Genomic DNA, 25,853 nt, shown 5'->3' on the forward strand with positions numbered 1-25,853 from the left:
TCAGTGAGAGATTTAATCAAATCATTATTTTCTCCCAATAGTTCATCAGAAATAAATTATATTCAATCCGAAAAAGATATTCTTTCTCCCCACTATATCCAGAAAATTTAGAGTTACAAGATCAGCACTAGCAAGCACAGAATTGTTAAGGTAAATGCCACCATTTCAAATCCCAAAGTCAATTCACAGTGGTAACTTAAGAGATGCAAAAGGCCTGGCAGGAGTATTTATTTCCTCCAAGAATCCTCTGCAAGCAAACTGTCCATTCAGCAATTCTGCAGGCTACTGTTTCACCATGCGACAGGCCCACTTATTCATAAACAAATCATTAACATTCTTGACATAAATCCATAGTGGACCATTAATCCCAGCTATGATAATGTTTTAGTACATTTGCTCTGCTCATCATGAATGGGAGCGTTGTTTCCCAGAACCCATCCCTGACAAATAAGAGACAAATTATGCCCCGTGAGAAACCTTGGAGAATGAACGGCTTACACACCAATTACTGTCTCATTATCAGGCTCATGCCGAAATAGATCCTGTGTGCTTTGGGTGAAATGTAGATTTTTCTTATTCAGACCAAAAAAATACAAGCATATACAAAACTATTCACCAAGATGACTTTTATTGATGCAAGCCACAGTCTGGGGACATTCCTCTTAAAAATTAAATATTATTGCTTAAGGAAATAATTATTGCTTATAAGTTACTGCTCGTATAACTAGCAAAGTATACCAAAGATCCCAACAACTATAATAAGCAATGATTAATATGGCCTTTTATTTTATTTTATTTTACATGGCCTTTTAGCATTTCAATGTTCATTATGTTCTGCCAAAGAGTTATCAGGAAAGAGACGGAAGTAATAGAGAAACAGTAATCAGGGCATTAAAAACTTATTTCAGTTAAATAGACTCTATGTCCTGACAAGTATCTCAAATTCAGTTTATACATTTTCCCATCAGAACTTCAACAAGAAACCTCTTCCTGATCAAAACCACTGGATACACACTCAAACATAAGAAGCACTCTGCCGTATGTTCTTATGTTCCGAGCTACACAGATCCCATTCCAGCTCTTTAACCCGGACATTATAAGTTAAATAAATATGCTGACATCTCTACAGAAGCCACAAAACAAACATTTTATTTTCTGTATTGGTACCCTTAGTTCTACCTACAGTCCATCTCCTGGGCTTAACCCCAGGCTTCTGCTCTGGCAAGCATCACCTGTCACATTTGTATTGTCAGAGACCTGATGACAAGCCTGTTCGTTTCTCCATAAGATATCTGGTTTCCAACAATTGTCCAGTACTTCTCAAGCTTTATGTACATAGGCAGCACCTGGAAATTTTGTTACAGTGCAGATGCTGGGTTAATACGTGAGGGGTAGGACCTAATAATAGTCTGCATTTCTATCAAGCTCCCAGATGATGCTGATACTGCATCCTTGGCCCATCCTTGGAGAAACAAGTGGGAGATGACCGTGTTTTGATTATGGCTTGGGAGATTAATAGCTTGGTTCTCTTTAGGCATGAGATGGAAAGTCTTCTGTTTAATTTTGCTTTTCCTATTAGCCCATATAATTATTAACTTACATTAATAGATATACATATAAATTTTTAAATCATGTTTTATGTGATTTACATGATTCAATTTTAAAATATAGAAACATGCTTGTATAGCGTGAGTGTAGGGCCACCCTACTGATGACCTGAATTTCAAGTTTATTCCACTCTTCCATCAAAAAAAGCCCATGAAGCCATAAAGGTGGCACTGAACTTTTCATGGCTTCTGTATCCTGATCCACAGAATGGGAATGGAAAACACCCACCTTGCAGAATAAAAACGTGAATACCTCTTAAGCACGGGAGATACTCAACAATATGTTTCTCTCTCTCTCTCTCTCTCTCTCTCATTTTTTTTTTTTTTTTTTTGCTGTCTGATTATCATCAGACATTATCAAGCATATCAAACAGTTTAAGCCTGGCTCCAGGAGATGAACTCAATCTGGAATAAAAGATGCAACTGGCTTTGGACCTGGATCTGCCATTTATTAGTATTCATCTTTAGGCAAATCGCTTCATTCAGCGATTCTTGGATGTGGACTGTCTAGATTGTCAGCTCCATACCAAGTTGGCTGTATAAGAACTGCTTGATAAAAATTCAGAGCCCTTTGCCTGCCGGCTAGGCAGAACTGCATTCATGAACATTGAGATAAAACCTTGGAATCTGTATTATTAAATAATTCTGTAGTGATCCTATAGTGAGGAGCCTCCGATACCTTGATTACGATGCCCGACCACATGTCTCTGGGGCTTTTAAAACAGGGCTTACTTAGTAAACAGCAAGCTGCTATGGGGTGTGAGACTCTGCCATTACCACCCTCATAGATAGGCTCAGAGGATGAACTCACGGCAACTCCCCTTAGCTGGGAGTACGGCTTCCCTGAATGTGCACTCACTCATGTCACTGCTCCAGCCATAGCTGGATCAAAAGCAATTGCAAACTTCAGCTCCTGGTGTTTTTCTCTTCTAATCACAGCCACATACTGCATCGTGATGGAGATGGCTTTGCTGAGTCTTTCTCCTGTGAGTTCAATGAGTAAGTCCCCCACGCCCCACCCCCAACCACATGACCTTGGCTTTCTCTAATGCTTCTTTGCAAAGTAAAAGGACCCACTCCCCATCACTAACCCAGTCACTCTCAGCTCTAGGGCAGCAGCCTCATAGATCCCCATGAAGAGCCTGTTCAGTCAGAAGGGAAGGATTTTCTCTTAGCTCCCTGCTATGCCTTTTCTCTTTTACCACTTCCCATCTGTGCCTATAATTGGCCCTAGTAACAACTGCCACAAAAAGAAACATATTGCTCCACTCTAGCTTTAGAGGATGAAGATCCCATTTCCAATTACAAGTCTTAGATAGAGTAGAATAAAGCTTAGAAAACATATTTATGCAGAATGCAGCTAAGTTTTTATGCAGAGACTTAGAAGGTTTTTTTTTCCAAATCATAGAGTGCATTCCCTTTACTGTTTCCCTGACTTCGCCCCCTCCCTCTCCAGCTCCATTTCATCTTTCCTCTCAATGGCATTTGCAGGTCTGTAACTCACTGAAACCTTTCCTTATACCAAGCAGAATATTATTTCTTAGACCTTTCTAAGTTAGAGTTAGTATCTTCTATAATCCATCTGGTATAATGAGAGAGATAGAGAAATAGAGATGGATGATAGATGGATAGATAGATAAACACACAGACAGACAGACACAGACAGGGAGACAAAGAGAGATGAAGAGACAGAGACAAATAGGTGATAGAAGAAAGATAGAGATCAGGCTATGAATCTGTGTTCTGGTTTCCAATCCTGGAGTCATGAAGGAATTACAGAAGCTGACCTGGTATAAGATAATAAGTGGCAATTGACACTTGGCTTTCTTGGGGAATGACAGGGAGTGGCCAGAACTGCGGCAAACAAAAGAACACATGCCCACTCTAAAGGTAGAGCTCCCCTCTCAACTCCAGACAAGAATGAAGCAAAAATATAAGGTAAATACATTTATATAAAATCTCCTGATCTTTTGCTCTAGACAACAAGTTAAAACTCTGATAAGCACTGTGTTAGCCAAAGGAAATACAGCAGCAAGGCGGGGTGGGGGTGGGGGTGTAGATGGGAGCTTGCTGGCCAGTTACTTACCAACCTTCACCTAGATAGTCTCTGTGGCAGAGATGCTGGCTGATCACCAGAATCTGTTTCCCTAGCTTCCTGGGCACCCAGCTGGACCATGTTTCTCCACCTTCCTCAGAATTAGGAATGACCTGATGACTGAGTTCTAAGCAATAGAATGTGAGTAGAAAGGATACCTGCTCCGTATGAGCAAAGACTACAAAGAAGCAGCTGTGCCTCCTCCTGCTATATTTCTATTTCTACAAAAAACCACAAGACCAAAGGGCAGCAGAGCCAAACCAGGGAAGAGGCATGGGTCCCTGAGTCACCACATGGAAGAGAGCCACCAACTGTCCAGGAACACAGCTTTGGATTGTGAGTTGCTGGAAAAACAAATGTCTATGGTGTTTTATGCATTTTCTATGTTAGGGCTTCTTAGTTATTGCAACCTAGCCTGATTGATTGATTTAATAAATTTTATAGGAGTACAGCAAAGTAAATCAGTTATACATATACATGTATCCATTCCTTTTCAGATTCTTTTTCCACAGAGGTTATTACATGGTATTGAATAGATTACCCAGTGCTATATAGCAGGTCCTTGCTACCTATCTATTTTATATATAATAGGGTGTATATGTGAATCCCAACCCCGTAATTTATTCCCCCACACCATGTTTCCCCTTTGGTAACCAGAAATTTGGCTACAAAATCTTTGCATCTAGGCCAACAAGTACATTTAAAAATGCTCAAAATTATTAATTATTAGAGAAAAGCAAATCAAAACTACTGTGAGATACCACCTCACACCTGTCAGAATGACCATCATTAATAAGTCCAGAAATAACAAATGCTGGAGAGAGGGTGTGGAGAAAAGGGAACACTCCTACACTGTTGGTGGGAATGTAAATTGGTACAACTACTATGAAAAAAAAAGTATAGAGGTACCTTAGAAAACTTAATATAGAATTACCATATGACCAAGCAATCCCACTCTAGGACATATATCTGGACAAAACTTTCCTTGAGAAAGACACATGTACCCATATGTTCATTGCATCACTTTTCACAATAGCCAAGACATGGAAACAACCTAAATGTCCATTGACAGATGATTGGATTTAGAAGATGTGGTATATATACACAATGGGATACTACTTAGCCATAAAAAAGAACAAAATCATGCCATTTGTAGACACATGGATGGAACGAGAGACTCTCACACTAAGTGAAGTAAGTCAGAAAGATGAAAACAAATACCATATGATATCACTTATATCTGGAATCTAATATATGGCACAAATGAACCTTTCCACAGAAAAGAAACTCATGGACTTGGAAAACAGACCTGTGGTTGCCAAGGGTGGGGGGAGTGAGTGGGATGGACTGGGAATCTGGGGTTCTCAGATGCAAACGACTGTATTTGGAATGGATAAGCAAAGAGATCCTGCTCTACAGCCCTGGGAACTATATCTAGTCACTTGTGATGGAGCATGATGGAGGTTAATGTGAGAAAAAGAATGTACACATACATGTATGTGTGATTGGCTCACTTTGTTGTACAGTAGAAAATTGACAGAACACTGAAAACCAACTATAATGGAAAAAATAAAAATCATTAAAAATAATAATAAAGACAAAATCTTTGAGTCTGTTTCTGTTTTATAGGTTCTTTTATATCATTTTTATTAGATTCTACATATTAGCGATCTCATATGGTAAGTGTCTTTCTCTGACTTCACTTAGTATGATAATTTCTAGGTCCATCCATGTCGCTGCCAATTAGCCTGATGTATTTAACACTATTTCTAGGATCCCTTGCCTTTTACTTGGAGAAATAGTGGTCCTTCCTCCTCTTTGAGATATCCTTACTGCAAATGTAAGTGGAATGCTTTCATTTTTCTCTCCTAGACATATTTCTCTTTAATTCTGTTTATAATAAGTCCTCCATGACTATTCAGATAAGTTCAGCCTTTATCAATTGCTTAAAGGCAGAAATGAGGATTTTCCAGAGCTCTCAGAATCAGGTCAGATTCAGAAAGAGGGTCATCATGACATTTCTTAGGGTCAGATTCGGAAACAGGATTGTCATGATATTTCTATTAAGGAAAGGTTACTACAGGGGAAAATGTATCAACATCTTGAAATCATCTTTTCATATCAATACCTTTTTTCAAACCACAAAATAGCTCCCTAGAACAAAGTGATTACTTTTCATAGAGTCCCCTTCTCTAAATTTTTGTTTATTGTCCTTTCTTTCGATTGAGATACCCCCTCCATGAAAGTTTAGAATCAGAAAGGGAAGAAATAAGCCTTTTAAAAATGGTTAAAATATGGAAGACATTGGGAAGTTGGCCATTCTAGTTTGGCAAAGGAAGAGTGTGCCAAAAAAAACCAAAAACCCTCAGAATGGGAAGTCAGGTGGCTTCAAGGCACTTTTTCCAATACATATTGCTACCTCGGTAAAAATAAAATTCAAAGAATGCAGTTTTCTGTCTTAGAATTTTATTTCTTTACTTGTAGATAATTTGTTGAAAAAGTAAAAAATACAGGCTGAATGCCATGTGCCAACATGGCGTTAGATGCCAACACTGAATGATGGCCGGTAGGAAAATAAGATCCATCCCTCCAGACAGACTTTGTATCTGGCAGGCACTCCCCTCTCCAACCCCTGTCACTAGGCAGGGCACCTAAACGCTTGGCAAAAACAGTTAAAAAGGGTTAATAACTTTTTCCATTTACTTTCTGCCAATAGGATTTAATTAAGTATATTTTAATTAAAATTTAATCACACTCTTTGTGGCTGCAGACAGCCTCTGCAAAATTTCATTAACTAGTATTTTCTAAAACCCTTTCCAAATAAAACTGCCTAGTAAGGAAGAAAAATTTATTGTGGCGATGTTGTATTCTCTCCTCAAAAAAATGTGGGAAAGAGAGGAAGGCAGGGGGCAGTGACATGTAAAAGAGATTATATAATAAAACATGTGAACAAATATAGGAGGCTTGTTTGGGAGGAAAAAGTTATCCATAAATCAGAGGCTTCAGCAAAGGAGCATTTGCTAGATTCAATATGACAGGAATACTTCATCCACTCAAGTCCTGAGAAATGTGGTTTCTGCATAATCTAATGTCTATATTCCTTCTGCCCCTCACTCATTATTCATTCAATGCATTCATGGGTGGGAACTGTTCTGAGGACATGGTCCAAATACCAAGCTGCTGTCTCCAAGTGCCAAATCTTCAGATGACTGTGATCAACCAACACACTTTATCTGCACACTTGTGACTGTCTTAAGTGCCTGACTAAAACAGAGTGGCTTATTGATCAAGTTTACTTCTGCTATGGACATAAATTATACTACTCAGCTTAAGTAGAGACAGGCTCTCATGGGCCACTGAGAAATGCACGAGTCTGTGTTCCGAAGCCACATGGTACCACATTCTATTTTCAACATATACATGTATAAGCTATCACTCCCAAGGGGTATGATGCATGGGCTTTGCGGCATGAGATCCATGGGGCTTTCTCACATGCTTCTGGCCAGACCCCAGTAGTATCCAGAAGGAATGAGGTTGTCGGAAAAGCAACTTTGTAAGAAAGAGAGCATCACAATGTAGTTTTATACACACCTTCCAACAGCACTGTAATAAAATATGTGACACTGTTACCACATTTTGGTCAATCAAAATTTTAAGAAAATTACACATTTGAACTAAATGAATATCACAGGAGACTTGAGGTTCTACACAGATCTGAAAATAACTGAAGTGTTCTCAAATGAATTAGAAACTTTGTGGGTTCAAGATCACTCTTTGGAAATCAATTTTAATGTTACAGTTTCTCAAATATAAAAGGTATCTGACTAGCTCAGTGTGCAACAACCCCAGATCCACTAAGTCTATGTTTTAAAGCCAGGCCTTTATCATGGTCTCTTTTTCTTAGAATGTGCATTTTCTAGTGGGAAAAAAAAAATAGAAAGCAAGGAAGAAAACCCTGGTTAAGAGTTCTACCTATTTGGTTCCTTTTTTCACCTACCAGGGTGTTTTCTAAGTTATGTTTAATATAGATTTGTTCTCAATGTCCTTGCATCAGGTGTCCAAAATTTCTTCTGGAAAAATTTACAATGCCCTTTCAAAGGCCAACTTTTTGAAGTTCATCTAGAGATTAAGCAGTAAGCCCTCACAGAGAGATGTTTTAGAGCTGTCACATGTTACAGCCCAGGTTCCCATTGGGCAGAAAGAGGAAATTCCTATGAAAATGTCACTGAGAATTGGAGACAAGCCTCCAGCTCTCTATGATCTACCTACAGCTGGAAAGGGGGCTAAATTTGGAGACGTATACTTTCCAACGAGCTATTTTAAGTCTATTTCCCTGCAGAGATGATCTTGTAAAAGTGCTAATGGGAACAGGTCATAAAGATATTCCAGAAGGTCTCTCTTCCAGGGGCCGGACCTCATGATTACTGCTGCCACTGGAAGTTTATTAAGAAGAGGGGGGCCAGGGAGTTCCCGTCGTGGCGCAGTGGTTAATGAATCCGACCAAGAACCATGAGGTTGTGGGTTCGATCCCTGGCCTTGCTCAGTGGCTTAAGGATCTGGCGTTGCCATGAGCTGTGGTGTAGGTCACAGACTACGGCTTGGATCCTGCGTTGCTGTGGCTCTGGCGTAGGCTGGTGGCTACAGCTCCAATTCGACCCCTAGCCTGGGAACCTCCATATGCCGCGAGAGTGGCCCAAGAAAATGGCAAAAAGACAGGAAAAAAAAAAGAGTGGGGCCAGGAGTTCCCTTCATGGCTCAGCAGAAACAAATCTGACTAGCATCCATGAGGACACAGGTTCAATCCCTGGCCTCGCTCAGTGGGTTAAGGATCCGGCATTGCTGTGAGCTGTAATGTAGATCACAGATGTGGCTCAGATCTGGCATTGCTGTGGCTGTGGTGTAGGCCAGCAGCTACAGCTGAGATTCAACCCCTAGCCTGGGAAACTGGGAATCTCCATATGCTGTGGGTGCAGCCCTAAAAAGACCAAAAGGGGGGGGGGAGCAGAGTAGGGGCAAACATTCGGCATTGAGGGGCATTTTTTAGGCTTTTGACATTTACCCTTTTTTTTAGGGCTGCACCTGCAGCATATAGAATTCCCAGGCTAGGGATTGAATTGGAGCTGCAGTTGCCAGCCTACATCATAGCCACAGCAACTTTGGATCTGAGCTGTGTCTGCAATTTATGCTACAACTTGAGCCAATTCCAGATCCGTAACCCCCTGAGTGAGGCCAGGGCTCACACCCACAACCTCATGGATACTAGCCAGGTTTGTAACTTGCTGAGCCAAAACAGGATCTCCCAACATTTTCTTTTCATATAAACCCTGCTAGACAGGTAACATAATTTCTTTTTATACATGAGAAAACTGAGACTTGGTTACTTACCCAAAGCCCAACAGGGCAAGAGAGACAGGATCAGAGGCAGGGTATTTAACCCAGTAATCTGGGGTCACCCAGATCACTGTCATCCTCCTCTCTGTGCTTCCCAGCTGAGCCACCAGTAAGTGCACACACGCACACACACACTCACACACACACACCCCACTGTCCCATGACCCTGAGCTCCTTTTCCAAACCCACTCTCAAGTCTAATCCCTTTGTAACCAGTAACACAAAGTAATGATGCCGGGAAAGAGGTGAAGTCCCTATTCTGTGGTTCTTGAAATAAAGCAAAACTAACCAAGGAGACCAAAGGGAGAGAGGAAAAAACATACACGTTACAGAGCAAGTAAAACCTGGACTCCATTCAATCCAGGCTCTGTGACTTTCCAACTTTGTAACTCGGGGCACATAAGCTAACCCTCTAAGCCTCCCCTCTTTGTGGGTAAAACACCAAGCTTCCAGGGCATCCGTGAGAATGGAGTGAGAGGGATAAGTAAGCTGGGGGGCTGGGAACACAGGGGGCAGCCCTCCTCTCCATCCTCATCGCACGACCCGACCACAGCTCTCATCCAACTGGTCAGGCTCCCCAGCCATTTCGAGTGTCATATCTTTCAAAGGACACGTCTGTCCACACCATCCGTCCATCTCAAGGTTGGCTGTTTTCAGTTAGGGAAATTAAAATCAGAGGATATGAGCCAAGCACAAAGGCAAAATGTAGAATCCAAAAAAAGTAGAGAAAGGGTGGATTCAGGGAAAGGTGATTTCTCATCTTAAGCTGGGGGGGGGGGCTTGAAAGAATAACAAATTGCTTACAATCTTCCTCTAACCCCCTTTGTAGTCAATTACATGTTGAGTGACATAGTCCATTTTATGGGCAGCCCCTCCCCCCAATTCCACAAATCACAGCCCCCCCCAAAAAACGCACACACACACACCTCTCAAAGGTAGACATTACATCTTCTTTCCATTCTGGGCTCTCAGCACAACAAATTCTTCACACTACTAGGTACAGAACATATATGATTTTTATCAATGGAAAAAAAAACACAAATCATGTCATGTACCGTCCATCACTTAGCTGGCCAAAGTCCCTGGATCAAAAAATCAAGCCAGTAAATTTACTATCAAACACCGCAACAACCATATAAAACACCCAAGCTGTGTAAGACTTAATGAGTATCCCAAACATGCAAATATTAAATATCAATTTTTGAACTGGAAGAGGTGTTCCATTTTACCCCTGTCCATTATGAAGTTAAGAAAAGAGAAATATAGAGGCGAGGTGAACATGCCTATAAACAGACAATGAAAGAATAATAACTCATGTGATTAAGACTATGTTCTAAGTATTTTGTAAGTCGCATGTCATTCACATAAGCTGTCATTCATATAACCCAGTTCAGTTGGTATTAGTAATAGCCCCATCTGAGAGAAGCAGAACATAGAGGCTAGGTCATATGCCCTATGGAATATCTCTAGCAGCTGGCGGAGGCAAATCAAACCCAACTCAGGGGACACGGCATCCACTTTCTTGACCATTGCTCTTGACTAAAAACCCACGGCGTGGATTCCCCCACCAGGGAAGGAGCCAGTTGTTCTCACTCTCCACTAATCCTGCTACAAAGAGTCCAGGGAGCTGTCAAAATAAGTCAGTCAAAACACAATCCCTTCTTAAGAAGTAAGTATATGTGGGAGTTCCCTTGTGGATTAGCAGGTTAAGGATCCAGCATTGTCACTGCAGCAGGTGCTATGGTGTGGGTTTAATCCCTGGCCCAGGAACTTCCACATAAAGTGTGGCCAAAAAGAAGAAGAAGTATATCTGAAGTCTATGGAAGCCTTGGTTAATTACAAAGAAATCTATAAGCATTTAGATTCTTAAAAAAAAAATAGAATTCTAGAACCAAATATGGGAAGGATTAGGGCATTATTAGAGAATGACTAGGAGTTCCCACTGTGGAGCAATGGGATCAGTGGCATCCCTGCAGCTCCAGGAAGCAGGTTCGATCCCTGACCTGGCACAGTGTGTTAAAGGTTCTGGCATAGCTGCAGCTGTGGTGTAGACTGCAACTGCAGAACAGATCTGATCCTTGGCCTTGCATCTCCATATGCCATGGGGTGGCCAAAAAAGGAAAAAAAAAAAAAAAGACTGACTGAAATACAGGGATTTTTTTTAATGTTAGTTTTTCCTGTTACTAAATATTCCCATGATCGGTATAAGAGAAAGTGAATTGACACAGAAGGGCAGATAGTGAAATATGAAAGACCCTTGCTCATGCTCTGAATTTCAATGCCAAATCCCAACGTCAATCACTACCAGCAGGGTCTTTATTATTGTTTTACTTTGTTATCTCTTTTCAGAAATGTTCAAAGCAGTTTTACGCATAAGAAGATTTTTCTTTTGTTTCCTTTTTTTAATATAAATGTAATAATACGATATTACTATTGCATAGCTTGCTTTTTTCCTCTTACTATATAGTGAACATTTTCCCCTAACAGCAACACGCAGCAGTTCTCATCACTCTGCCATTCTTGCCCTCTCTCCCTCCCTCGTCTCCTTCCCCTCCCCCGTCTCCTTCCCCCCTTCCCTCCCCCCTCACTCATTTCTCTAAGCTCTATAGTGTTCCATTAAGTCGTGGCATCATTCGCTAACCATATATGGATATTATTTAGGTTCTTTCTTGCAGTTTGCATACATCATTGTTACTATTACAAACAATACAGAAATATACACATACTTGGGGCAACTGTGAAATAAATTTATAGAAGGGACACCTCTGCTGTCAAAGACATTTTCTGGACACATCACCCAAACTCTCCCCCAGAAAAGATCACCGGGCAACAGCACAGTTTACAAAGAACAATGAGGTTCAAAAGTGACTATTACCTCTTTATCTTACTTTGTAACCACTACCTACTAACACTTGGGGGGCTGGGGGATGTGGGTGGGGGAAAGACTCTGACTCTTGCTACACTGCCGGGTTCTTTAACTGAATCAGGCTGACCAGCTTCTTCAATGTTTATTGGAAATGATACTTTCTTTCTGTGACCCTATTTAGTTAAGTCTTTTGCCCATTTTTCTGTTGGACTGCTTGTCTTTTCCTTACTGATTGTGAAAGCACTTTGAACCGTACAAAAGAGACCATCAGGCAAATGTTTTTCACTCCATTTTCCCCAATGAGCTATTTGGCTTTTGGTGGTGTTTCTGCTTTTGAGTCTGAAATGCGGATTTAATCAGACACTAGATTACAACATGTCTCTTTATTCTCACAAAACCACTTGACCATGAGCCGAGCATGGACCAGGCAGGGGCACCTGGGCCCCCCTGGTGTGCAACTTAGCACTCAGTCTTGCCACTGTCAGGTGTTCTTATGACAAGGTCATGTGTGAGGATGGGGGCAGGCTTGAATTCCAAAACCAACTGTGTAGAACTAATTTCTAACCAGGGACACACTTTATCCTAAGTCCACATATGTACACGGACATGACAGGAGACATTTTACTACAGCATCAGAAAAAAAAAAAAAAAACATGAAATTAAAAAATTGAAAGTCCTGCAGTCTCCAATTAACATAGTGGTGGTCTCCAATCTATTAAAATGTCACCTGTAACACAGCCGAGCCTTTGTATTGCCTTGGTACTATGGATTCTAGGCAGTGAAAATACAACCTGAATTGCCTCTGCTCTATGTCATTTGGAAATCACTGACCATCAGGAAAAAGCTAGCAAAATATCCCTTTTCCTGTGGAAGAGGATGTGCCATTCCACAACCAGTCTTTGCTCAGTTTTCACAGCCAAGTTCGTGTGGCTTTAAGAAGAATTCTCAGGGAGTTTCTGCTGTGGCACAGTGGGTTAAGAATCAGACTGTGGCCTCTGAGACCACTGCAGAGGCTCGGGGTCAATCTCTGGCCAGCGCATTGGGTTAAAGGATCTGGTGGCGCCGCAGCTATGGAATAAGTTGGATTCAATCCCTGACCCAGGAATTTCCATATGTCAAGGGTGTGGCCATTAAAAAAATAAATAGATAAAAAGGCTCTCAGAAGGAGAAATCTTTAAATCTTGGTCTTGTGACCCTGCTTGCAGGATCCTCGGCAGCAGAACAAAATAGCAAGATAACTTGAAAAAATGGCTAAATGTGCTACCTGTGATGGGGTCTCACACCCAGGGGCCATGCACCTGTGTAGGAGCAGCAAACACTCATCTTTCACCTGATGGTTTTGCCTCCAAGATCAAAGCATGATACTGCCCCTCTGCCTCTCAACCCCAACATCCAGCTTCCTTGTCCCTTGTGGGTTCTTGTGGCTTTAGCTCCAAAGTGACAGGGTGAGAAAGCAACATGGGGCACTTAGAAAGGAGACTATCCTACCACCAAATGACCAGCATCTACATAATCACATGACCCAGAGAAAAGATCAGAAAACTGATGGAGATGCTGAGAATAAAAGATGAAGGTCTTCAATTTTGCTTTTTTGAAAAATGGGTAAGTATCCCCAAGTTTCTAAGTTCTTAAACAATAGCTAGAACTATTGCTACTGTGACATCTTAATTTATTCTTTTTAACAAAGGATTTATTAAATATTATTCCACAATGGAGGAAGAACAAACCAGAAACAAGGCCAAGAAGTAAAACCAAACACCTAGCATGTCACAATTCAAAGGAGGAAACTGATACACAAATAAATAGAAGAAACTGACCCAAAGCCACAAATGACACTCTTACTGTCATGGGCCTTTGATTTTCAAGGTTCTTTCCTGAAAAAGGCACCTCAAATTTCTTATTTTTAAAAAATAAGGTTTTTAAAAAATAAAGATACCTTTTTTCTTCACTTAGAAGTTGTCTTGAGGTATAATTTACATACAGTGAAATGTACAGATCTCTAGTACAAAGAGATCGAACTTTTTTGGGGGTTTTTTGGTTTGTTTTTTTGGATAGGTAAGAAATAGATTTATCACAGGAGATAGGCAGAGTGTTGGCCATCTCAGAAGGTGAGAGGCCCTGAAACATAGGATTTGGAGGTTTTCTGGGCTGGGTAATTTCATCGACTTAACAAGTGGGAGCATTATTCCACCTGTTTGGGGGGAAGGGCGAGGATTTCCAGGAATTGGGCCACCATCCACTTTTTGGCCTTTTATACTGGGCCTCAGAACTGTCATGGTGCCTGTGGGCATGTCATTTAGCTGCTAACACATTACAATGATCATATAATGAGGCTCAGGGTTCACAGGAAATCAAACCATCCACCGTCTCAGACATAGTTGGTTCTAACCAGTTTTTGTCATATCCTCAAGGGCTGTCATTCTTTTAAAAGTTGTGTCCTGCCCCCTTCCCTCCTGTGTCCTTCCGCCTTCAGAGATCTGCTCTCATGTTCTTATGGGAAGCAGAGGGGTGACAGTCCATTTTCTGCGACTGCTTCAAGCTGAGTAGGGGCATCGCTGACCCCGCCTATTGGGGAGTAAAGTCTCCGGATGTCTGATCTAAAAGCCCCCAGAGGCAGGACAGCTTCTTGTTTTAAGTCAGCAGGAGCCAGAATCTGTGCTTAGCTACCACTTTTTTTTTTTTTTTTACAATTTTAAATTGTAGTCGATTTAAAATGTTCTGTCAATTTCTGCTGTACAGCAAAGTGACCCAGTTATACAGATACATACATATATATATATATATATATATATATATATATATTCTTCTCACATTATCCTCCATCATGTTCCATCACAAGTGATTAGATATTGTTCCCTGTGTTATACAGCAGGATCTCATTGCTTATCCATTCCAAAGGCAATAGTCTGCATCTATTAACCCCAAGTTCCCAATCCATCCCACTCCCTCCCCTTCCCCCTTGGCAACCACAAGCCTATTCTCCAAGTCCATGAGTTTCTTTTCTATGGAAAGGTTCATTTGTGCCATATATTAGATTCCAGATATAAGTGATATCATATGGTATTTGTCTTTCTCTTTCTGACTTACATCACTTAGTGTGAGAGTCTCTCGTTCCATCCATGTGGCTGCAAATGATGTTGTTATTTTTTATGGCTGAGTAGTATTCCATTGTGTACATATACCACATCTTCCTAATCCAATCATCTGTCAATGGACATTTAGGATGTTTCCATGTCTTGACTATTGTGATTAGTGCTGCAATGAACATGTGGGTGCTTAGCTACCATCTTAATGTAGAAGTGTTGTAACTGCTTCTATAGCCTTCCTATGAATTTTCTTGATGCAAAATAGATTGAACAGATGAAAAACAGACAAAGAAATAAAACCACTCTACAATCACAGCCTAGAGATCCATATCCCAGTCTCTTGGGACAGGCTGGCCAGAGTGTCTTTCCCTTTCCACTAGCCTGGAGCAGCTGGGCTGAAGCAGCCTTCCAGGGACAAAGACCCTTTCTATACAGGATCTGCAGAGTGAGCAACTTCTCAGAGCTCTGAAATGACTCCAGAAAACTCTGTTCTAGTCAGTTATGCAAAACATGGAACACTCTAACAAAATGAACGTCTGCACTAGGTAAGCTCCAAATTTAATTTATTTTATGCTGATGCAGTTTATGGATGGATCTTTGAAAACAGGAAGCTCAGCTGTTTAGGACTTGCTTTTGTTTGTTTTGCTCTAATTAATGATAGTGCCTTTCTGGAGAGAAAACCAGCACCCAGAAGAAATACAGTCAGAATTGATCTATTCGAAGCCTCTCTTTGGCCTAGGCTTTGAAGGGAATGAAATTCGTTGATCTCCCTGGAAGTCAGAGAAGTGGGGAAGGAGGCAATAGGTGGCTCCACCTGGAGGCAGGGAGGCTGCCAGAGAAAAGATGGAACCCAGCCTGAGCGCCAGGCCAGTAGGAGAAGGTGAGGGCGTGGTTGGTGGTTTTGGGAGAGGCACCAGGATGACCATGACCTGGTCTCATCAATGAGACTTCCAAAAAGCTTCAAATCATACAGAAGTACCCAACATGAAGCTGTAAATAGTTATTTCCCAAGATCCTCAAGTTAAATCTCATCAGTTTATACTTAACTCATTCAGATGCTACAATAATTCCCATCACCACCCAACAGTCTCCTTAAACCAGCATTGCAAGGCAATTCTAAACCTGGCCCAGCTCTGTCTCACAGCTTCACTGTCTACTTCTTCTCACAAACCCTCCAATCATCCTAAATCAGTCAATTTTCTAAGCACGCCAGGCATCCTTCACTCTTCTAAGCTTCTGGCTATATTGTGTCCTCCCCCTGGATGTCCCTCAAGATTGAGCCTAAATGTCACTCGCTCTGGGAATATTCCCCAAGCCACACAGCAGACAGCTAGCCATCTCCTCTGCTGTGCACCCCAAAACTTTACAACATACCTGCACAATAGCTCTTTATTTTCACTACCCAATTGTTAGTCTCTCTTCCACTAAAGTACTAATTCCTTTTCCATGACCCAACAGGGGCCTGAGACAGTGCCTGGAATATAGCAGATGCTTGAAAAACTAATGATTAAAGATGAATTAATGCAAGAGTGCATGGCATACACTTGTATAGATGGTCCTCTGAATTGCTTATTCTTTCAGTAAACTTCACACTTTTGTTTCCAGGGCTCGGGGGGCAGGTGGAGGGGAAGAGTGGGGGAGGGAATCATGACAATGAAAGAAATATAAAAAAGAAACCTCACTGACAATCTTTTCATGTTTTACTTCCTTCTGTTTCCATTCATCCCATGTCCACCCATGATCCCGTTGCACGAGTTATAATCACAAGATAACTCCTGCTGCACCAACCAAGAAATCAATCATGGAAGCAAGCTGAAGCTCAGGCAGTGACAGAACAAGGTGGAATAGAGGCCAAGAGCAGGGGCAGTAACAACCCGGAGTGCAGAAATGTTACCCAAAGGTGGGATAGTGCAGACAGGTCTTAGAGGACAGGTGAGCAGGCAGACTGGACATCCAGGATTGGGGAAAGAGTGGATGGGACCCATCTGAAGCTGCTTCCAGACTTGAAGCCCTGAGGCTCAGGAGAGAAGAGAAGAGTGGACAGCTGGACAAGGTCCAGAGCTACAGGGGCCAGATTCAGAATTGGGAGAGAAGGAGCTACCGCAACAGATAGAAAAATGGGTAGCAGGGATGCAGGTAAAAAGCCCAAATTTGCCCAATTTATCGATTTGCTGAATAGAAGCTCTCTGTACAGATCTTCCTAGAGTTTGATTAACTTATCTGATCCACACACCCTTCTTTGTAGCCTTCTTAAAGGCTTTTTCCCTTGATTAAATTCTCGTTTTCAAATGTCAGGATGTATTAAACCAAAACCTTCTCTAGAAGTCAGTTTCTTAAATCACCACATAAACACACAATTATTCATCTCAGTCCAAGTTTCAAACAACACTAAGAAAAATGGATTAATTTGGGAACTGGACAGGACTCTAGAGATCATCTGGTTCAGACTTTTTCTTTTTCTTTTTTTTTTTTTTCTTTTTAGATTAAAAAAAATGTGGGTGAAAGAATTGTCCAAGGTCATGTAGTTAATAAGTGATTGGGACATAACCACTAATGATAATTAGTGCAGGCACTGTGCTGATCACCCAATACACATGATCAACTATAAACCACCCCCAAGCATCTTGAAACCTCTTTTTCAGAGAAGCCTCAGTGGGTGATTTGTACAGACCTAGCAAGCAGCCAGGATCCAGGTGAAAGAGCCCCAGACAGTCATCTTGGATTCACAAACCTTGTATTTAATGCCAATAGAAAGATTGTACAAGGAATGAGGAAAGGCATCACGGAGAACCAGAAGTTGTCTCCAAGCCCAAAGGGCCTGGAAGCCAGGAGTCCAACAACCCACCCTCTCCAGTGAACCAACAGGCAGTGAGGTTGGGGAGCTGGACCAGGTGTCTGCAACCCTAACACCCAGGAGGTGGTGGCAGGCAGGGCCAGCCTAGGAAAAATGGTCCCATGTGCACTGCCAGCTCCACTAGATGACTTGGGTCTTTTCTAGGACTGAGGGGTTATTAGCACTCTGTCTTTAAACTCAGTTCTTTCTCTTATCCAATAGCACACCACTTTCCCATTAATGCAAATTAATGAAGTGTGGTTATAGGTTTGTTTTTTTTTTATTCCCCTCGGTGTAAAATTAAAACTGAATAAATAACACAGTAATTGGAAAACTTAAATGAAAAAGCCATTTAGTGTAAAACTATCAATGTTTACACCAGTGCTTTGCTTTTTATGGATGTATTGTGCCCCTCTGACTTGATTTTTTTAACTAAAAATTGAAAAGAACAACAGCTTATTTTCCCCCAAGTTTCACCAGATTGCTTCAACCCAAAAATATTTTCAAAAATAATCCCAAACTCTCCATCCCACTAAATTGGCAGCTTGGTTTAGTTCTGTTCCCTTGTGTTGCTACTTAATTGCATTATGTATATACATCTGGTATCCGGGTTCAGCTTTACTCGCTCTTAGAGAACAGATAGTTAAGCTTACACAATTTTATATAAATTGAGTACCCAACTTGTCCCGGGTAGCCCAGAACATTCCTTATTGGGGCACTGAAAGTTCTGCATCCTGCTCCAAGTCCCAGGCAAATGCTAACTCTGAGCCCTTTCAAGTCTTGCGTTCTTTAGACTCATGTATCTACCGCATCACTTTGGTTTAGTTCTCACCTCTCATCCATCTGGGTTCTGCCTCGCTCCTTCCCCTTCCATGATCCACTGTCACCTGTACAGCCAATGCCCAGTAACCTAACCAAACGCCTCCAAGGAGGCTTCTGCCTCTGGACCCGCAGCTCCACCATCCACTCGCTCCTTCTTGAGACTCTACCTCCGTTCCGTTTCCACGCGTACCTCCAACTGCTCCTTCTCCAACTGCTTCATCCATTCCTCTTTCCATCCATCTCTGGACCTCAGACCTCCCCAGGGTTCTGCCCTCAGCCATCCCCTTTTCTCCTGAGATAAAGGCTCCCTGGACATCCTCCACTCATTCAACTGCGACGCTGCCCACAAGCCAATGTGCCCAATTTCCACAGCCAATATTTCCCTCGCTCCCGAGGACAAGACCTGTATTCCCACCATCTACAGAAAGCACTGCAGGACACCTCAGGATGACCGTGCTCCCAACACCTTCAAAAGGGAGTCAGCATCGTGCCACTCTTCCCACTCTGCCTACAAGCATCCTATCCACGCTAAGAAGGCAGTATCCTCTCTCCCTCCTTCTCTCCTCTCTCCCACATGCCCACGTCTGAGCACTTGACAGATGCTCTCAGGAGCTCCCTCCACTCCTTTCCATCCCCACCTGGTTTCACCTAATTGAGACTCTCATTACCACCTGCCCAGGCTACAAAAAGTTTCCTATGTGCCTCCCTCCCACTCTGAAGCTCTTAGTGCTGTCAAGTTTCCCAACCACGGATTTAATTATGATATTTTCAATGGTTCTCCAACACCTCCAAGGACAAAGTTCAAACTCTTTATGACAGTATCTGAGCTTTCCCCAGCTTGGCTTCAACTTACCTACTCAGCCTGATTTGGGAACACGCCCCTTCATACACCCAGAACTCTACGCACCAGTGCCATAAATACCTCACCTGTCCACAGGTCTCAGATGAGCCTCTAACCTCTCCATCACATTACAGCCCTTATTTTTATTTTTCTGTATTTACTCTCACTGCTAACCCCTCTATGGATTTTATTGCAGTCAAAGGCACAGAATAAATATTTTTTCATTCCTTTTTCAATGAACATCATTAGTACTCTTATATTACTGTATTGCTTCCAGAATTAATTTGATGACTATACACACCCATAATTTACTTAATTTCTTCCCTGTTTGGAGAGCTTTAGATGGCTTCTAATTTTTTGCTAGTATAAACATTACTGCAATGACTATTTTTTTTTTTACACATGGCTTTCATTGTCTTTGTAATAATTGTCTCAAGATAAACTCCCAAGAGTGGGATTGCTGGGTCAAAGGGTGTGGAAATTTTATGATTCTTTATAATTGTTGCCAAATTGCTTTTTCAAAGAGAACATACAAATCCCACAGCCACTACACCACCAATGACCTCAGAATTTCCCTAGCTTTGGTCTCAAAAAACAAAAACAAAAACTAAACAAAAACTATTATTTATTTGAATGATGTAAATGACCATCTCATTATTGCTTTAATTTGCATTTTTTATTATTAATAAGATTTTTGCAAATTTGTTTAATAAGCACATTCAATGTGCTAATTCCAATTCATAACATTTATCTGCATGGTATTTTTTAGGCACCAGTTAAAATATTTGTTATAAAATATAACCCTTGGGAGTTCCCGTCATGGCTCAGCAGTTAATGAACCTGACTAGCGTCCATGAGGAGGCAGGTTCGATCCCTGGCCTTGTTCAGCGGGTTAAGGATCTGGTGTTGCTGTGGCTATGGTGTGGACCAGAGGCTACAGCTCCGATTGGACCTCTAGCCTGGGAACCTCCATATGCTGTGAGTGCGGCCCTAAAAATGACAAAAAATAAAAAATATATATAACCCTTGGACTGTCATATTTGATGCAAATATTTTCCTTGTTGGTTTCACTATTTGCTTGCAGCTACATTATTGTTCATTTCATGGAACTCCAACAGGTTCTTTAGGAAAGAACTTGCTAATTCCTTCCTTAATGGTGTCCTAATGTCAGCACACAGGTGATCCTAAGACCTCAGTGTGGTTACCTGCACTGAATCTGGAGTCAGAACCATGAAGTCTCTGGGCTCCAATACTATCTGCCATGGGCCACAGGCAAGTTTCTGGGCCTGGGTTTTCTCACCTGTGAAGTGGGAAGTAAGTTTAAAGCCCCTCCACTGCACCTGGCATGCAGTAAGCATAACACCCAACAGCAAAATCACCACCACTACATCATCTCCTGGTCATCACTCCATGCATTAACCATTTATAGCAAACTCTGGAGCCTATCAGGGAATTAATTCTAGTATTTAATACAGCATATATATTTCTTTTAATTTTTATTTATTTATTTATTTATTTTTGTATTTTTAGGGCCACACCCTTGGCATACGGAATTTCCCAAGTGAGGGGTTGAATCTCAGCTGTAGCTGCGGGCCTATACCACAGCCACAGCAACGCCAGATCCGAGCCATGTCTGTAACCTACACCACAGCCACAGCAATGCAGGATCCTTAACCCTCTGAGCAAGGCCAGGGATTGAACCTGTGTCCTCACAAATACTAGTCAGATTCATTTCTGCTGAGCCATGACGAGCACTCCAGCATATACATTTAAAATATTTTTTAGAAATTGCTCCTCATTTATGCAAATCTGATTTTCCTTCCTCTTGTTTTTGATTCACTTTTACAATGGGCCATGACGGCCTGTGGGCTTTTCAACATGCACAAAATGGAGACTCACATCAGAGATATTAATCAGAATGTCTGTATAACATGTTTTTGGTTTGGTTTGGTTTAATGTAACTGTCCTGTTTCCGGCCCCTCCTAATTAGCAATGCCATAGACTTGCCTCACCAATGAATTTGGAATCAAAAAACCTGAGATACAGTGTCAGGATCTGAGCTACTGTTCTGCAGCAAGTCATCTGGCCTGAACCTTTGCTACTTTTCCTTTGCAGAGTGAGGACAACAATGCCCAATCTTTTAAACTCCCAAGAATATTGTGAAGGTCAAGTGCAACGACGTCTGGAGATATAAGGAAGGGATATTCTTCCCACTTGCACCTGTTCCCGTAAGATGTGGTTTCCACGTTTTTTCACCTTCCAAAACATCTCCACAGCCCCTCTCACAGCACAGAAGTTGAGCGCTTGCATTCTGGACTTGGTCATTAACCAACTGTCGGATGTGGTGAAGTTCACATCATGCCCCTGAGCTTTTAGTCTTCTCACTAGTACAGTGGGGACTGGAGGGCTGGGGTTGGCTCATGTGTGTGCAAGTATTTAGCAGCTTGGACACACACAGCAGCACTGGATACATTACTTTATCACATGTTGCTTATTCTTGTTGACCCTGAAGAGCCTCTCTCCACCCCTGTGGTTGTGTTCTTCACGGGTCCTCAGCTTCTGAGAGGCACCAGGCGAAGGGCAGCAGAGGAAGGAAATGAGAAGCAGTTGAAGCAAGATACAGTGTATTATTCATTTTTTCGCTCTTCCTCCAGGGCCAGGGCTCCCATTCAGCAGCCCTTCTCCTGAGGCCAACGCTCCACAGGGCCCTTTTCAGGCCTCAAGGCCATAACAGCATCCCACTGAGGCTGGTCTCTGATGCTTCATTATCTCCCCTGTATCCCCTTAACCCTGACCACCCTTCTGTAGCCAGTCGGTCCTTCAAGTGGCCACAGTCAGTCCTTTGAGGACTTCATCTTTTTTGTCAGCCAGGACACTGATAAAAATCTTGGTCCTCATTTGAACTGATAAGCAAACCTGGAATCCTTCAAACCCGGTAGGTCTGACCCTATGCAGCAACATCCACGTACATCCCAGTGAGGTGCGTGGGCCCAGTCAAAAAAGCAAGAACTTATCACACATCATACTTTCTAGAATTACTTTAATAGCTGCTTTAAGGGTATCGAGTTTCACATCAGAGAACATCATCATTTTGTCCTGAATATCACCGAAAGCAAAGGATGCACTGTTGCTGAACCTAAAAGGCATGCGAACACTCTAACCTAGAGGCTAAGCTGCTGATCACATCTCCCCACAAGACTCAGCCTGGGATGACATGGCCCCAGTCCATGGGATCCACCCAAGATTCTAGACCTCTGAGCTCCAGCGATGTTTCCCATTAGCACATCTTAGGTTTCTACATCTTGGACATGTTCACCCCATCACGGCCTTGGCCAAGAGCACTGCCAGAAGGTCCACCAACACCCACATGTACAAGGAAATCAGAGTGGAGACTCTCAATACTGAAAACTCCCTGCTCTTCTCCAATATTTCTTTCTCATGAAACGTGCCAGGAATAAAATTAAATCTAAAATAAATTCACACATTCCAGAAGCTGGGACCATTTCATGGGATGGATAATACATGTACAGGCTCTACCTCAGCAGGCAGCAAGGAGCTGAACTGTGAGAACGAGCTCCTTTGAGGATTACTTTGTTCCACTGGGACTTCCATAGTGCTGATGTGGATAAAAATGGGGTGTTTAGATTTTTTTTTTAATTTGCAATGGTGTTGCAGGTTTTAACAATAAAAAGCAATCTTCAGAATATAAATTTTCTTAAAAAAAAAAAATCTGTGCATGGTCAGAGAAACTGATCTTTGGGCTAACCTTATGAATCAAAAATAAAGACAAATTAAAGACAGGCACATGCAGAAGCAACCATCTTGCACTGGTAATTTTATAAAATCACACTTAACCACAAAAGGGCTTGATCTTTCAAAGGTCAGCATTGCCTCTCAAAATTTTTCAAATAGGTTTAATGAACAAGTCGGGTTACCTATAAGGCAGCCACTAGCCTAGCCACGTGTGACTATTTACATTTATGAGAGTTCAATACAATTTAAAAGCCATTCTCTTCACCAGGATAGCCACATTTCAAGTACTCAACAGCCACAGGTGGCCAAAAGTCATACCCTGAGAAGTTCTACCATATAGCATTGAGTCAAACCACTTCATTCTACGCACTGTATACAGCTACATTTTCACTGACAGCAGAAGAGTAGCAGCAATTACAGTTTATTGAAGTTTCTATTAGTGGTGGCAATTATCCATTCTCTTTATCTCAGCCTTCCTCTTCAGAGACTAGAAACACTGAATAGGCTTGGTATGCTTATGATACAATGCCAGCCAATAAGATGCAAACAGAAGTCTACTGGGGACTCCTTGGAAAACTTTTATTCTCCTGATAAAGGAACTGCACCTTGCTCCTCCTTCATCTTTGGACATAAATAAGATGACTGGCGACATAGCAGCCATCTAGCAACCAAAAGGCAAATGCATAAGGATGACGGTCAATCCACCAACTTCAATGGAATGGGGAGAGAGGAAGAACCTGCAATTGTGACGGCGTAGTCGAGGAGCTAATCACACCAGGACCACCTATCAATCAATTCATCTCTATGTGTGTTGCATGAGGAATCATATCCCTACTTGTTTAAGCTACTGTTAGAAGCATTTCTTGGGTTATGCTGATTGTTGTACAACTATAAATGTAATCAAATTCATTGAGTTAAATAAATAAATAAATAAATAAACAAAGGAAGCCTTTCTACCAGACACAGCCATAACCATGTTACAATCATCAGTCTATAATGGTGAGGTTCTAGAAACTAAGTACCCTGAGATCTAAAATCATCCAAGTCACTGGAATGACTAGACCCAAAACAATCCAACTGCTAAAACAATTTGTGTTTATATTGACTTTCATGTTAAGGCTTATATAGTTTTAAGCAGATAACATAATCACAAAAAGTTTGACTAAATGCTACACTTACCATTTAAAATATGCATGAGAAATAACAGATCAAATAGCAATACCCTGAAGAGTTTTAACAAATATCTTTGAGTGCAAATATATGGATAAGTTTTATGCTTTAAAAATGTTCTTTAGTGAACACTCACTCCCTTTGTATGTATATATGTGCAAATTGCAAACACCTAGAAAACACGTGTGGTTAGAGATTTTCATACTCTTTCATATCTAAACAAAAAGGTACCTGTTAAAACCATGTTGGTAGTGTTTTCCTGAAATGACCTTAGAGATTAATGGAAAGATCCTCTTATAAACAGAAATACAATGCATTGGTGCCTTAAATCTCATCATCATTAATTCTTTGGCTTAAGAAAAACAGGAATTTGGAAGCCTGTTAAAAGTAAAATTTTCCCTTAGGGGAGGAATATCCCCTGTTGGCTGTTTGGATTACTTGGTGTAGAAACACCTGCTATCTCAAAGGAACACCGGGACATTGCTCTGGGGGCCAGGGCTTGGAGTCTCATCAGAGTGGAATGGTGGAGAAATGGTTGGCTGAATTTCCTTGTCAACCTAGTCCCAGTGTAATCCGGTATAGCCATCACTATACTAGTGTCATCTAGGGCCATCACTAAGCATCTGTGTGTAGCATAACTGCAACTCACATGTGGGAGCTGAGTAATGATTGGTGAGTGAATGAATGAATGAATGACCAGCAATAAAACCTACTCTTTGGAGTTCCTGCTGTGGCACAATGGGATCAGAGGCACCTCTGCAGCACCAGGACACAGGCTCAATCCCAAGTCCAGGCAGTGGGTTAAAGGATCTGGAGCCACTGCCTGCAGCATAGGTTGCAACTGTGGCTCAGATCTGAACCTTGGCATGGGACCTCCATATGTTGCCGGGGAGGGGGGGGAAGGCAAAAAAGAAAAACAAACAAAAGCTTACTCTTTGCTCTGGAACACAAAATCTCTCTAACAATACCCTTCATCTCAGCAGTCTGCCAGCAAACTAACCTTGAAGGCACCGTGGTCTCCTAAACTTCACATTGCATTTTCTGCAGCTATGCATCAGATTGTTTTTCACCCCAACTTGCAAGGTGATGGTGGCAAGTTGATATCTTTCCATTGTCCTAACCAAAAGAAATGTTTCAAAGCCATGTTATGGCCAATTTAGGGTGATAAATAATTGACTATAAAATTTCCCTCATATCAAAGTGTTCCACCATACAGACAAGTCAAAGATAGGATATCCACAGATTTTCAGGTGGGCATCTCTTATCTTCCACCTGCCTTCTCCCACATGTGCCTTCTTTCCTGGCAGAGCTCCATTCGACCTTCAAAATTTCAACAGTTAAGAAGCCCTCTTTGGTTCAGGCATCCTTTGTATTGACATGCTGATTCTC

General features: G+C 41.7%; 1 long non-coding RNA gene across 1 annotated transcript; it reads right to left on the reverse strand.

The window, feature by feature from the left end:
- Window positions 1–19,769: 19,769 nt before the first annotated feature.
- On the reverse strand, window positions 19,770–24,762 carry LOC146396181 (uncharacterized). The gene is made up of 2 exons (XR_014830228.1): window positions 21,091–24,762; window positions 19,770–20,531 (listed from the first exon to the last, which is right to left on the reverse strand). It is a non-coding gene; the product is annotated as an uncharacterized LOC146396181 (long non-coding RNA).
- Between the last annotated feature and the right edge of the window lie 1,091 nt (window positions 24,763–25,853).

Source organism: Sus scrofa, chromosome 15 (genome assembly GCF_054392235.1).
Source record: "Sus scrofa isolate SSC_HxYL_T2T_F1_AM1 chromosome 15, Sscrofa_HxYL_maternal_Yorkshire_Landrace_v2.0, whole genome shotgun sequence".
NCBI lineage: Eukaryota > Metazoa > Chordata > Mammalia > Artiodactyla > Suidae > Sus > Sus scrofa.